Below are 14,512 nucleotides of genomic sequence, written 5' to 3' on the forward strand. Positions count from 1 at the left end.
TTATTATTTCTTTATAATACTTTATAGATTATTTCAATTTATTTTATTTGGTAATTCTAGGTGTAGAAACACATTTTAGGATTTGTTATGTTGTCGATCAGTGTGACATAATAAATCAAGTAATAAATTTTTTACAAGATACTAATAAACTATAATCTATTTTAAGTTTATACTATAGAAGGTTATTGGCCAGTAATAATTTACTCCAGGGAAATAAGGCAAAAATATACCATGTTCGGGACACTTGAGCAGCCAGGTTGCAAATGGGTTTTTTGGGTACTATATACCTAATATATTATACATACAAAAATACCCGTCACAGTTCGGATGAGAAATTTAGTTATTAACAATTAAGTGTCAAAAACGGCAGTTTTTTCGTTTAAATGGCTACGGGTAAAAATAGGGTAATTAAATATCTTATTTATACTGTTGTTCTTTTAGTAGATGAGCCAAGGTTTAAATGGCAGTTTTTGAATTTCGGTTCGATCATTTGTTGCTTCAGAAATTGCAAAATAAGACTAAATTTTCAAAAATAAAAAAATTGCTATAACTTTTGTGAAAATGACCTTAAGACTTTCATATTGCACAAAAAGTTGAGACAAACAGTCCATATAATGCAAAAAAAATTTAAGACGCTTCGTTAATTAGTTTAAATTGTATTCAATTTGTTTATCCCAATGAGCTTTTTCTTCGCAATATTGTTGTTCAAAAAATAGTAATGTAATAGCAATTCTGTGAAAACCACAAGAAAAAAGAAAAATAATGTTTTCAAAGTGTTTAAAAAAATCATTAAAAAGTCTTTTTTATCATTCCGAAAACATTTTACTAAAGTAGGGTCATTTTTAGTTCAAAAACAATTTGAATAACTTTGTTAATATTAACCTTTAACTACCCGCGCATCAATTTATAACATAATAGTCTAAGAGCTAGTGAACCTTTGGACTAACGGTCGTCCTGTAAGGCTAGAAATTTGTCTAGTGATAATTCATAGCACACCAAGGCTAAAAACCATGACCTGGCAGGCATCAGCGGTGCACGTGTATCTACCAGGTGAATCGAAAAGTGCAAATTTAGGGGGTAAAATAAACTTTCTCCTGTAAGGTTTAAATTTAAGTATGTGTTTGAGTAAGTCATTTAGAAGAAATGTGTACAATGACAGGCGATTCTGAAGAGCATAAGACCTTGCCAGGCGAGGGGAAAGATTAGGGGTTTTTCCTAAAATTATTCTTTTTGCATCGAACAAATTTTTTTAGGTTTTTTGAATCATTCCAAACAAAAAAGGTCTTTAGTTATTTTTCCCTTAAGTTAACAGTTTTTGTTATATAAGCGATTGAAAATTTTGAAAATTGCGAAATCGGCCATTTTTAACCCTAAATCGGACATTTATCTAAAAATTTCAATGTTGTTAAAGTACGTAAATATTCTTTAAACATTTATTAATGAAATCCCGAATAGTTTTTTGCAATACAATATCGAAAACCCCTTTGTTTTTTTAATTGCAAATCAAGCGGGCGCGACACTGTAGTATAAGTGAGGACGTTTGAGTTTGCATAAATTCATTATCTCGAGAATGGGCAAATTTCAAGAGAAATCCTCAGACAGGTCGATTTTTATTTTTGAATTAGGACTTTTTGACATATATATAATACTAGTGACATCATCCATCTGGGCGTGATGACGTAATCGATGATTTTTTTAAATAAGAGTAGGGGTTGTGAGATAGCTCATTTGAAAAGTTATTTAATTCTCTATTCAGTAGTATAAACATTAACATAATTATTTATACAGGGTGTACAAAAAAATTTTTTCTTCTATTTGTCAAATTTAATCAAAGTTAATTTAATAAAAAAAAATTTTTGTACACCCTGTATAAATAATGATGTTAATATTTATATTAGTGAATAGAGAATTAAATAACCTTTCAAATGAGCTATCACACTACCCCTACTCTCATTTAAAAAAATCATCGATTACGTCATCACGCTCAGATGGATGACGTCACTAGTATAATATATCTGCAAAAAAGTCCCAATTTAAAAATAAAAATAGACCTGTCTGAGGATTTCTCTTGAAATTTGCCCATTCTCGAGATAATGAATTTATGCCAACTCAAACGTCCTCACTTATACTACAGTGTCGCGCCCGCTTGATTAGCAATTAAAAAACAAAGGGGTTTCCAATATCGTATTGCAAAAAACTATTTGGGATTTTATCAATCAATGTTTAAAGAATATCTACCTACCTTGGCAACTTTGAAATTTTTAGATAAATGTCCGATTTAGGGTTAAAAATGGCCGATTTCGCAATTTTCAAAAATTTTAATCTCTTATATAACAAAAACTATTAACTTAAAAGAAAAATCACTAAAGACCTTTTCTGTTTGAAATGATTCAAAAAACTTAAAAAAAATTTGTTCGATGCAAAAAAAATAAGTTTAGGAAAAACCCCTAATCTTTCCCCGCGCCTGGCAAGGTCTTCTGCTCTTCAGAATCGCCTGTCATTGTACACATTTCTTCTAAATGACTTACTCAAACACATACTTAAATTTAAACCTTACAGGAGAAAGTTTATTTTACCCCATATATTTGCACTTTTCGATTCACCTGGTAGATACACGTGCACCGCTGATGCCTGCCAGGTCATGGTTTTTAGACTTGGTGCGCTATGAATTGTCACTAGAAAAATTTCTAGCCTTACAGGACGACCGTTAGTCGGAGGGTTCACTAGCTCTTAAAATATAACTACACGCGTGGCGTACTTTATACGTCACAAGGAAATATACTTAAAAACAGCGAATTTGTTTATTTTTTTTTTGAAAAAATACGCTTAGTTGTTTGGTATAAACCTTATTCGACATCAGTGAATACTTGGAGTTCCTTCCCAGTAAACCAATTGGGATTTATAACTAGAATCATGGAATAACTGGATTCCATGATAAATAAAATTACTAATAAAAAATTGTTTGAAATGTGATTTTTTACAGGAGAAAAAGTATTGTTTATAAAGAAAAATATATTTTGTGCCATAATGACTAAAAATCAATTGAAATATGTACTTATATTACTACTTATATTAATATAATCGTGGAGTATATTATCCACCACCGGAAACAACACATAATAAACTATAAATTACGATCTTTCCAGAACGCCGATTATAACGAAACTAAAACTAAATTGTAAAGCACATTCCAGTGATAGATTAGAGAGATAAACAAGGTCAAAAATTAAATTTTTAAATATATTTGCAGTAGAAATCTTATATCTGGCGTACAAAATACGCCAGCGCGTGTAGTTAAAGGTTAACTGTAGATTAAAACTACTTTGGGATTTGAAAATCTGGTATTTTTACACGAATTTTCAAAAAACACTTTTTGCCTAGGTTAATTACAGTCAAAGAGTCACTTTTTTTATTTAATTGACAGCTACTTTGTTTATAACAATTAAGCAACCCAACTAGCGCCATTTCGAAGTTGAAGGTATATAGTTTATGTGTAAAATTTGAGTAAACTTTAAACTTCAACAGAGTTGTTAATAAAGCTTTAAAAATAACGTTCTAACGAAATCGATTTGTGGTCGGTGGAAATGAATATTAAAATCCGTGCACTCAAAAAATGAAACTGATTCTTCAAACATATGCTGCGATTAATATCTCCAGAGTTTGTTGATGGATTTTGATCATAATTTTTTTAAATTGTATGTACTCGTAGTCTTGTAGAGTACGTTATGTACGTAAATCCCCACCTAACATTTCAAAATATTAGGGGGAGTTCCCCTTATCACTCAGGGATATGAAAAATAGATTACGACCGATTCTAAGACCTACCGAATATACATATATAATTTCATAAAAATCGGTCAAGCGGTCTCGGAGGAGTATGACAACTAACACTGTGACAGGAGAATTTGATAGATGTAGATATATAGATGGGTATTAACAAATAGGGGTTGGTGATGGAAAAGTGTAAATTAAGGGTTGTATGTATTTTTTAATCCTACATCACATAAAATTAAGATAGACAATTTTGTTCAAAAAAATTTAAAAAATATCAGGGGGCAACCCCCCTTATAACTTATAGGTATGAAAAATAGGTTAAAACCTATTCTCAGTCCCATAGGATATACTCGTAAAATTTCATAAAAATCGGCCAAGCCGTTTCGGAGTAGTATGGTAACTAACACTGTTTACAGGAGAATTTTATGTATATTGAAGTAACTGTGAATTAAATAATAAAAGTGGCTAACTTTGACCGTAATTAACATAGGAGAAATGTTCTTTTTTGAAAATTTTTGTAGAAATACCAGCTTTTGAAATTCCAAGGTAAATTTACTCTACAGTCATTATTAACAAAGCTATTCAAATTGTTTTCAAGCCAAAAATGACTATACTTTAGTAAAATGTTTTCGTAATGACAAAAATTATTTTTAATGATTTTCTTTAATAATTTGAAAACAAGACTATTGTTCTTTCATGTGCTTTTCACAGAATTTCTATGTAATTAATATTTTCTGAACAATAACATTACAAAAACAGCTCTTTGGGATAAACAAATTGAATAAAATTTAAACTAATTAACAAATCGTCTTAAAATGTTTTGTGCAGTATATGAACTCTTTGACTCAACTTTTTGTAAAATATAAAAGTCGTAAGGTCACTTTCGCGAAAGTTAGAGCAAATTTTTTATTTTCGAAATTTTAGTTTATTTTGCAATTTTCTAAGCAACAAATGATCGGCCGAAAATTAAACAACTGCTGTTTTAAACATTGGCTCATCTACTAAAAGAAGAATACTATAAATAAGATATTTAATTATCCTATTTTTACCTGCAGCACTTTAAACGAAAAAACTACCATTTTTGACCCTTATTTGTTAATAACTAAAGTTCTCGTCCGAACTGTGATCGGCATTTTTGTATGTATAATGTATTAGGTATATAGTACACAAAAAACCCATTTGCAACCTGGCTGCTCAAGTGTCCCGACAAAAACCTTATTGCCCTGGAGTAATTGAGAAGTACCCTAATGCCGTATTGTTTGATACATAATAACCCTGTTGATTATAATTCGTTTTAATTATATTACTAACTAATAAACCTGTATAAAGCTATAAAATTAGATATCTTTCATTTTCAAAATCAAAGGTTCTTTATTTTATTTCTTTATTTATTCTGCAGAATGTTTGACAACTGAATTATTATTGAATTATTCAACCTAATCTATTATTGAAATGCAGTATTTTTGTAATTTAAATGATGTGTTACATTATAGTTATTAAGGTACCAAGGGTATTATAAGGATTATTTCATTCATAGGAGATTCTGACCAATAGAAAGCTACAGAAATAAAAATTAAACTGATTATTTTTTAATGATTTTAACTTCAAATCGTATAGTAAGATATTTGATCACGTGTTTAATTCTGTCCAATCAGATTAAAATTATACTGAGAATTATCTACTGTAGAAAATTACCGATAGAATTTTTTTAAGTAGATTGTTTCTGTTTAATGGCAACCAGTTTCCTAGTTTTGACAACTGTCACATTTAAGAAAATATCCATAATATACGTATTAAAAGATAATCTTACGAATATCACACGACAGTAAGAATAAATAAAAAAATAATGCTTCATTTTTACTCAAATTTGTTGTCATTGGGCAATAGCCACTCGAGCACTGCGGGCTCTCGTGTCTATTGCCAGACAACAAATTTTCGAAAAAACTGTCGCATTATTTTCAATTTATTCACACTCTCTTGTGATATTATACCCGATAATTTTTAATAATATCCCGTCGTCAAGTATATTACGTCAGATACCCTTCGTTGCTACGAAAGAATACATTCAGTGACATTAATGACAATTAATGTTTTAAAAATTATAAAAGTGATGACTTTCAACCGTCAAATTACAACAAAATAAATTTCAAAATAAATTACAATAAAATTTTTGTTTTGAACAGTTTTATTCATGAAATAATCGCAACAAATTGCACTCGAGCTCTAAAATTATTATCGAATTTTTGCCCTCGTGACACTTTGACATAATTTCACTCCCCTTCGGGTCGTGAAATTAATACTGTCAACGTGTCACTCGGGAAAAATTCGATAATTTTAGATTTCTTGTGCAATTCCAACTGATAATAACGCTTGAGATCAATGGTGTATAGACCAAGGACCTTTGGCCCGAGGTATATACGTTGACCGAGAGCGTTATTATTATAATACCCGTGGTGCCTTAAACGTTTAATGTCCGACTAAATTATTCTTTATATGCAAAAAATTTGAATGAATTTTGAATTAATTATTTTTCAAATAAGTACATTTACCAGAAATAGTCGTAACGTAATTGTGGTAACCTTAGTTTTACTTAGAGTTTTATTTGTTAACTTAACAGTATTTAACTCCTTATTTAAATTTAATATGCCCTAGGGCGTTGTTTTTCAATAACACGCCCTTGGGCGTTATATGGTACTTAATAGACTTCGAAATAATGTCATTATTTGTCCAATAATAGACGAGTCGGACATTAAAGAAATTTTGAAGTGAATACTTTTTGTCGCTCGGTATGGAATTTTGACGAAACCTGTGATAGTATTAAAACCGTTTTTGGAGTAATTCAAAAATCGTGACGCGGGTGGCAACCCTGCGGTATACGGTACTACACACATTTATACACTTATTATTTTTTATTTATTAAGTACGTTATTCTATATAAGTACGTTATATTTCAATAAAATTTTCAAAATTGAATTATAGTCCTGTCGCCAGGGGGGTACAACGGCCTTCTTAATTCAGATGGACTTACCCAAGATTTTTTTATGTATTTTGACCCGTAGAACACGAATTTTTTGGGTAACAGTTGGTCCGGATGTCGATAAGATTGTTATAAACAAAGAAGTTGAGGAATTACATAACAGCGATTTTTCGCAAAACAAAACATTTTTTTGTATTTTTTGGGTCATTCTAACCAAAAAATGTTCCTACAAGTTTTTTCGTAGGAGGCATAGTTTTCGAGATAAACGCGGTGGAACTTTCAAAAAATCTAAAAATTGCAATTTTTGAACCCGAATAACGTTTGAATAAAAAATAAAATAGCAATTCTGCTTACCGCCTTTAAAAGTTTAAGTCAAATTATATCTGTTTTGAATATTTGCATTGCTAAAAATTTATTTTTTGATTGTTAAAAAAAGCTATAAACACATAGTGTTTCCCGTGCCTAATACATGCGTTTTAATGCATGCTACTTAGAAATAGCCCCGCTTGCAGTTTTACCTCCTCTACGTACTCGTTCGATTTTAAATGAGAAATCATTGAAACATCACTCAAGCACTAGGTGTTTATAGCTTTGTTTTAACAATAAAATAATACATTTTTAGCAATACAAATAATTAAAACCGATATAATTTGACTTGAACTTTCAAATGCGGTAAGCAGAATTGCTATTTTATTTTTTAATCAAAAGTTTTTCGGGTTCAAAAATTCCAATTTTTCGATTTTTTTGAAAGTTCAACCGCGTTTCTCTCGAAAACTATGCATCTTACGAAAAAATTTGTAGGAACATTTTTTGGTTAGAATGGCCCAAAAAATACAAAAAAATGTTTTGTTTTGCGAGAAATCGCTGTTATGTGATTCCTCAACTTCTTGGTTTATAACAATCTTATCGACATCCGGATCAACTGTTACCCAAAAAATTCGTGTTCTACAGGTCAAAATACATAAAAAAAACTTGGGTAAGTCCATCTGAATACAGGAGGCCGTTGTACCCCCCCTGGCGACAGGACTATTATATAATATACTATTTAAACATATTATATTATAGTCAAATAATTATAAATAATTATATTTGTAAGTATCAAGTACAATTTGACTATAATTTGAAATAAATAATTTACAACTGACGTTAAAACGGTTATGTTTACATTTTTGTATAACTGACTCTCCCTTTAACGGGAATAAAATGTACCTTCCTCGTTCGAAGCGAATGGAATGACATGGAATCGAATGGAATCAAATCGAATTAAATCGAATCGAATATATAAAAAGTATTTACTTCTGTCGGCACTTCACAAGTCTCACGCTCTCTTTTTTGTAATCGGGAAAAATATAGAAAATTATTACACTAAAAAATTGCATTACAGTTGCATAAATTATGGTAGGGGAGCCCAAGCGGGGATTTCTTCAGTTACTCGAGCTCGTCAGATTATCACATGGCGAGAAACCTTGTACCCTGTAAATGTACCTCTACCATATATTGACTCTTAATACAGGGGAGTTCGTTAAGGTGGCCCGAAAAAAAAGTCGGCCCTTAGAAAAAGTCGAAATCATCATATTAAGATAAGGTAAGTTTAAGTACATGCGAAAGAGAGTATATTTCAAAAATCTGACGATTTGAGCGGGGCGTAAGGTCATGGGTGAGTCACAAAGTTCCACAAAAAAGCGAATATCTCTCGAAATGAATGTCAGATTGAAAAACTAAAAAATACCTGTTCAATGTTTTTCAAAAATCTATCGAATGATATCAAACAATATAATGATAATACTAAGGATTTGAGAAGAAGAAAGAATGCCCGAAGAATGGAAAACTGGATGGATATTTCCGATCCTAAAGAAAGGGGACACTACAAAATGCAACAACTATAGAGGAGTAACACTGTTAAACAGCTGCTACAAGATGTTGACAGCACTAATCAGACAAAAACTCTCAAAATACATTGAAACTAAAATAGGAGACTACCAGTACGGATTTAGAGAGGGAAGGTCAACAATAGATGCAGTTCACATAATCACACAGTCAATTGAGAAATGCTACGAACATGATATCGACTTACACATCCTTTTCATAGATTTCAAGCAAGCCTTTGACAGCTTAACAAGACCCGACCTAATAGAAGACATGAAAAACCTAGATATACCAATGAAACTTATAAAACTTACGAAAATGACAATGGAAGGATCCACTGCAGCAATAATTACAGATTACGGTATCACCAAAAATATAGAAATAGCAAGTGGAGTACGACAAGGTGACTCTCTATCAACGTCATTATTTAATGTCGCAATAGAAGGAACAATAAGAGCTACAGAAATAAAAGGTACAATTATAACGTCGATGTCACAACTTGTGGCGTATGCTGACGACATAGCATTACTTAACAGAAACCTGAACAGTTTAAAAGAAGAATTTACGAAGTTTTGCAAGGAAGCATCCAAAAGGGGTTTAGAAATAAATCAAAACAAAACAAAATATCTAATTTGCTCAAAAACAATGCAGATAATGTAACAAGTTTAAATATTGGTGAATATAAGTTTGAAAAGGTAGAACACTTTAAATATCTTGGAGTCTCAGTTAATGGAACTAACGATAGAAGTATCGTAATCAGTGAAAGAATCCAGGCAGGAAACAGAGCCTACTGGAAATACAATAACTTCCTAAAAGATAAGAAGCTTACTCAGAATACTAAACTGAAGACTTACAAAGCAGCAATTAGACCAGTAATCACATATGGTGCTGAGGTAATGTGTCTGACCCAGAAAGAGGAAGAAAGATTGAGGATCCTAGAGTGGAAAATAATTCGGAGGATGGCAGGCCCACTAGACTTAGGTAATAATGAATTTAGAAAACTCATGAACCACGAAGTAAGAGGACTTCTGAAAGGAAAAGATATCATCAGATTTATCAAGCCACAGAGACTCAGATGGATGGGACATATAGAAAGGAGAAATCCAGAAGCCGTCATCAAGAAAATTTTCAAATGGAGACCTGTATCAAGCAGACCACGAGGAAGACCCAAAACTAGATGGGAGAACCAGATAGTCGAGGATCTTAAGAAGATGGGAGTCAGAGAATGGGCAACCATAAGCAAAAACAGGAACGAATGGAGAAAAATTGTAGAAGAGGCCAAGGCACACAACCAATTGTAAAACCAAAATGTTAATGCGGATTGATTCACCGCGACAAACAAATCGGAAGAGCCCAAAGAGGGCGGCAATCACTCCGATAGGAGTGTGGATGCATGATGATGATGATATCAAACAAATACGACGCCCCAAAAGTTTTAAATACGAACTACGCGATATTTCGCGAAATGAACATCAGATCGAAAAATTGTAAAATACACGTATTCAATATTTTTGAAAAATCTATCGAATGGCACCAAACACGACCTCCCATGGAGTTGGGGTGGGGGGTTACTTTAAAATCTTAATTAGTGCCCCCAATTAAATAGGTGCCCCCAATTTTTATTCTAGATTTAGATTCTTTACGTAAAAATAAGTAACTTTTATTCGAGACATTTTTTCGAATTATGGATAGATAGCGCTATAATCGGAAAGAACGATTGTTGGAAATGGAAAATTAAATTAAAAAATGGAAAGTTTCCCACTTTATGGAAAACTTAACTTAACTTTTTCTGATTTTAGGACCTACTCTTCACAATCGAATAGGTCCCCATAACGCTTGAGTAACTGCAAATTTAGCATACTTTCCTCCCCTACTATTACAGTATAAATATTAATCTTGCTTTTGAAGGTGTTTGAAACGAAGTTTTTGAGATTTTGTCAGTTTTAACATTTTTATATTTAGCTACGACGATGCACGGTTATATTTTTTTAAACAATGTTCTAAAGACTGATTATTTAATTTATTTTCGTATTTTAATCATGTTTTGTAATACTGAAATAGCTTTGTTAATAAAATTATATGTAAAATTTATAATTTTTTTTATTATTTGTCTTTATCCCTAAGTGCAATTTCTAAGAAGGAATCTTTCCGTGGCCGGAAACACTATAACCGAGAAAAAGTAGATAGTATAATAAAAAATTACAGAAATAAAATGATCTAATAAATGCAATATATTATAGAGTTGAGCTTTTGTAAAAAATAGTAAAAGTAGGAGAAATGTCTTCGCAAGTTTATTTATATTTTATCTATCATTATTATAAATAAAAAAATAAATGGTATTTAAAATAAATGAGAGCATGAAAGAAAAATGAATTTTGACTCAATTCAAGCTTTCTGCTTAACCCAGGTATAACATACCAAAAGGCACCGCCAGGAAAACATTCCACTTTGCGGTTCAGAGAGCCCATATGAAACGAGTGTTTGTACTCTATGCAGAGTATGGCATTAACAAAATAAGAAAATCTACGGTTTCGTTTTGATTAAAATCTGTCTTCCTCCATTCCCCGATAGCACTATTTCTAGGTCTACCTGTTGTCAAGGAGGCTCTAAGGAAGACAGATTTTTACCATTCCGACCGTAGATTGTCGATATAAATTAAAATAATTTATATCGCAGTATGGATAGAACGCCCTCTAACGGGGAATAAGCGAAATGAATTTCGACTCAATTCAAGCTTTCTGCTTAACCCAGGTATAACATACCAAAAGGCACCGCCAGGAAAACATTCCACTTTGCGGTTCAGAGAGCCCATATGAAACGAGTCTTTGTACTCTATGCAGAGTATGGCATTAACAAAATAAGAAAATCTACGGTTTCGTTTTGATTAAAATCTGTCTTCCTCCATCCCCCGATAGCACTATTTCTAGGTCTACCTGTTGTCAAGGAGGCTCTAAGGAAGACAGATTTTTACCATTCCCACCGTAGATTGTCGATATAAATTAAAATAATTGATATCGCAGTATGGATAGAACGCCCTCTAACGGGGAATAAGCGAAATGAATTTCGACTCAATTCAAGCTTTCTGCTTAACCCAGGTATAACATACCAAAAGGCACCGCCAGGAAAATATTCCACTTTGCGGTTCAGAGAGCCCATATGAAACGAGTCTTTGTACTCTATGCAGAGTATGGCATTAACAAAATAAGAAAATCTACGGTTTCGTTTTGATTAAAATCTGTCTTCCTCCATCCCCCGATAGCACTATTTCTAGGTCTACCTGTTGTCAATGAGGTTCTAAGGAAGACAGATTTTTACCATTCCGACCGTAGATTGTCGATATAAATTAAAATAATTTATAATTTATATCGCAGTATGGATAGAACAGCTTAAGAAAAGTCAAAGAACATAATGCATAAACTCTAAATACTGATTATAAAGGGGAAACATTTCAACATGCCCTTGTGGCAGTTGGAACATAAACCCTCAAAACGTTTGGAGAAAAAAGAAAACCTTGGATGACAGTAAAAATTCCTAAACTTATGGCAGAACGAAGACAACAAAAAGAAAGACACCTGATTTAATATAAAGAAATTCTGGGATATAGCAGGGAAAAAAATTCGAGAGGCAAAAGAGAAGTGGCCCTGTGACAGGTGCAAGGAAATATGAGATCTGGATAAAAAGTATGACACTTTTAATTTACACAAATAATCAAAGAAATGACAGTTTTAGAAATTACACAAGAACGAATATACTTACAAATTATAAAGGGAAAGTTATTAACGACGTGAAAGAAAGATTGTGTGACTGGATAAGTTACATCCAACAACTACTTAACGATGGTAGAAAAGAACTGTCATTAGAAACCACAGAGGAGAGCGAACCGCCAATATTACGAGAAAAAGTCATCTATGTATATAATCAACAATACAAAAGATAGCAAATCTACTGGACCAGATGATGTGACCATCAGAATTACTAACACTCAGTGGTGAAGATGATATTGATTAATTATTGATGTACATGTAAATAATAGTTAAACTCTTTAATATAATTATATCCAACGGCTACAATCCGCAGGCTATCATATCACTGCAACGGGCCTTTGTAGCAATTCCCAAAAAATAAAATGCAACAACCTGCTGAGATCACAGAACAATAGATTTAATCAGTCGCACACTTTTTGAGCTTTTTTGCAAATAATAGTTAATAAACAATAATTAGAATTGTTAAAACTCTTGAATATGAAATTAGTGACACATAATTTACGTTTAGGAATGGTATGGTCACACGAGATGCTTCAATGAGTTGGCTCAGTGATGCATGGATATAAATCGGGACATGGGGGTACTTATGTTTGGTAGCCTTTAAAAAGGCATTTGATAAGGTTTACCATAAAAATCTGGTAGATGCGTGCTGTCCCTAGAGCTCTTCAATGTCTACAGTGAAGCAGTAATTAAAGAAGTGCTCGAAATTTTGAATAATTTACGTTTTTCAGACGAGAGGATACGAAAGTTAGTTCTGGCCATGACTAAATGCAGATGCAAACATCCAATTTATTCTTGAAGATTCTCAAATTAAAAGTGTGGTTATCAACAAATATTTAGATAATATCAAATGTAGACCAAACCAAAGAAATCCAGACATCTATTGAGATAGCACCTGCACTATAACAAATTCATTATTTTATAATATGGGTTGTTTTAAGAGAAAATTTATTATTATGATTTTTGAAATTGCACTTCTTTAGGCGCGAGGGACATTACAATTTCTTTAAAGATAAGACTTCTGAGATGCTACGTGTTCTCCGTATTATTCTATGGGTTGGAGGCTTGGACATTAAAGAAGGATGTTTCGGACAGATTAGAAGCCTTCGGGTTATGGGCCTACAGAAGAATATTAAGAATAAGTTGGGTGGATAGAGTCACGAATATCGAGGTGTTGAGAAGAATGGGAAACGATAAAGAGGTTTTAAATACAATTAAAGTTAGAAAACTGCAATATCTGGGATATGTCATGAGGGGAGAGCGTTATAACTTGTTATAATTAATAATACAAGGAAGAATACAGGGTAGAAGGAGTCGCGGAAGAAGACGCATCTCCTGGTTAAACAATTTGAGAGCTTGGTTTAATTACACTTCTGCTGATCTCTTTAGAGCAGCGGTATCGAAAGTGCGAATTGCCGTGATGGTCGCCAACCTTCTCAGAGGAGATGACACATGAAGAAGAAAAAGGCGCGATTGAGAGTAAATGTAAATGTGCGCGAATTCATCAAAAACGTTTTGTTGAGATATTTGTGGCCCTTTTATGGGTTTTTAAATAAATATACCTTTTATTAAGAAAAATTTTTCATATGAAATGGTAAAACAGTAGCAACCAGCAGGTAACGAAAACGCGTTCCAAGATTGCGGCTGTAATTTTGAATATTTTTTCGAGACATTTGGCACACTTATTCGCAATATAATTCGCAGGCTCGTTTTTTAATATTGTATTTAATTACAGAGTAATTTCCACATATTAATATATTTTTAAAATTGGGCTCTGTACCGCCATTCTTTATTATTTTACGAATACGTGTGCCAAATATCTCGAAAAAATATTCAAAATTACAGCCGCAATCTTGGAACGCGTTTTTGCTACCTGTTGATCGCTACTGTTTCCTCTTAAATTTAATTACACTAATAATACTAGAAAAAATAAGCAGTTTACTTTTGCACACATCTTAAAATATCGGTATATCTAAAAAAGATTCCAACCAAGTTAATCTTCTAATAACTTAATTGACATCTACGTCAAATATAAATAAACTAAATATTTAACTAATAAAATCTGACAATACCAGAAGCTTAAAGTTGTTAGTATTTATATTACACCTTAGAGAGAGACTATATAAATCGT

Source organism: Diabrotica virgifera, chromosome 2 (genome assembly GCF_917563875.1).
Source record: "Diabrotica virgifera virgifera chromosome 2, PGI_DIABVI_V3a".
In the NCBI taxonomy this organism is placed as follows: Eukaryota; Metazoa; Arthropoda; class Insecta; order Coleoptera; family Chrysomelidae; genus Diabrotica; species Diabrotica virgifera.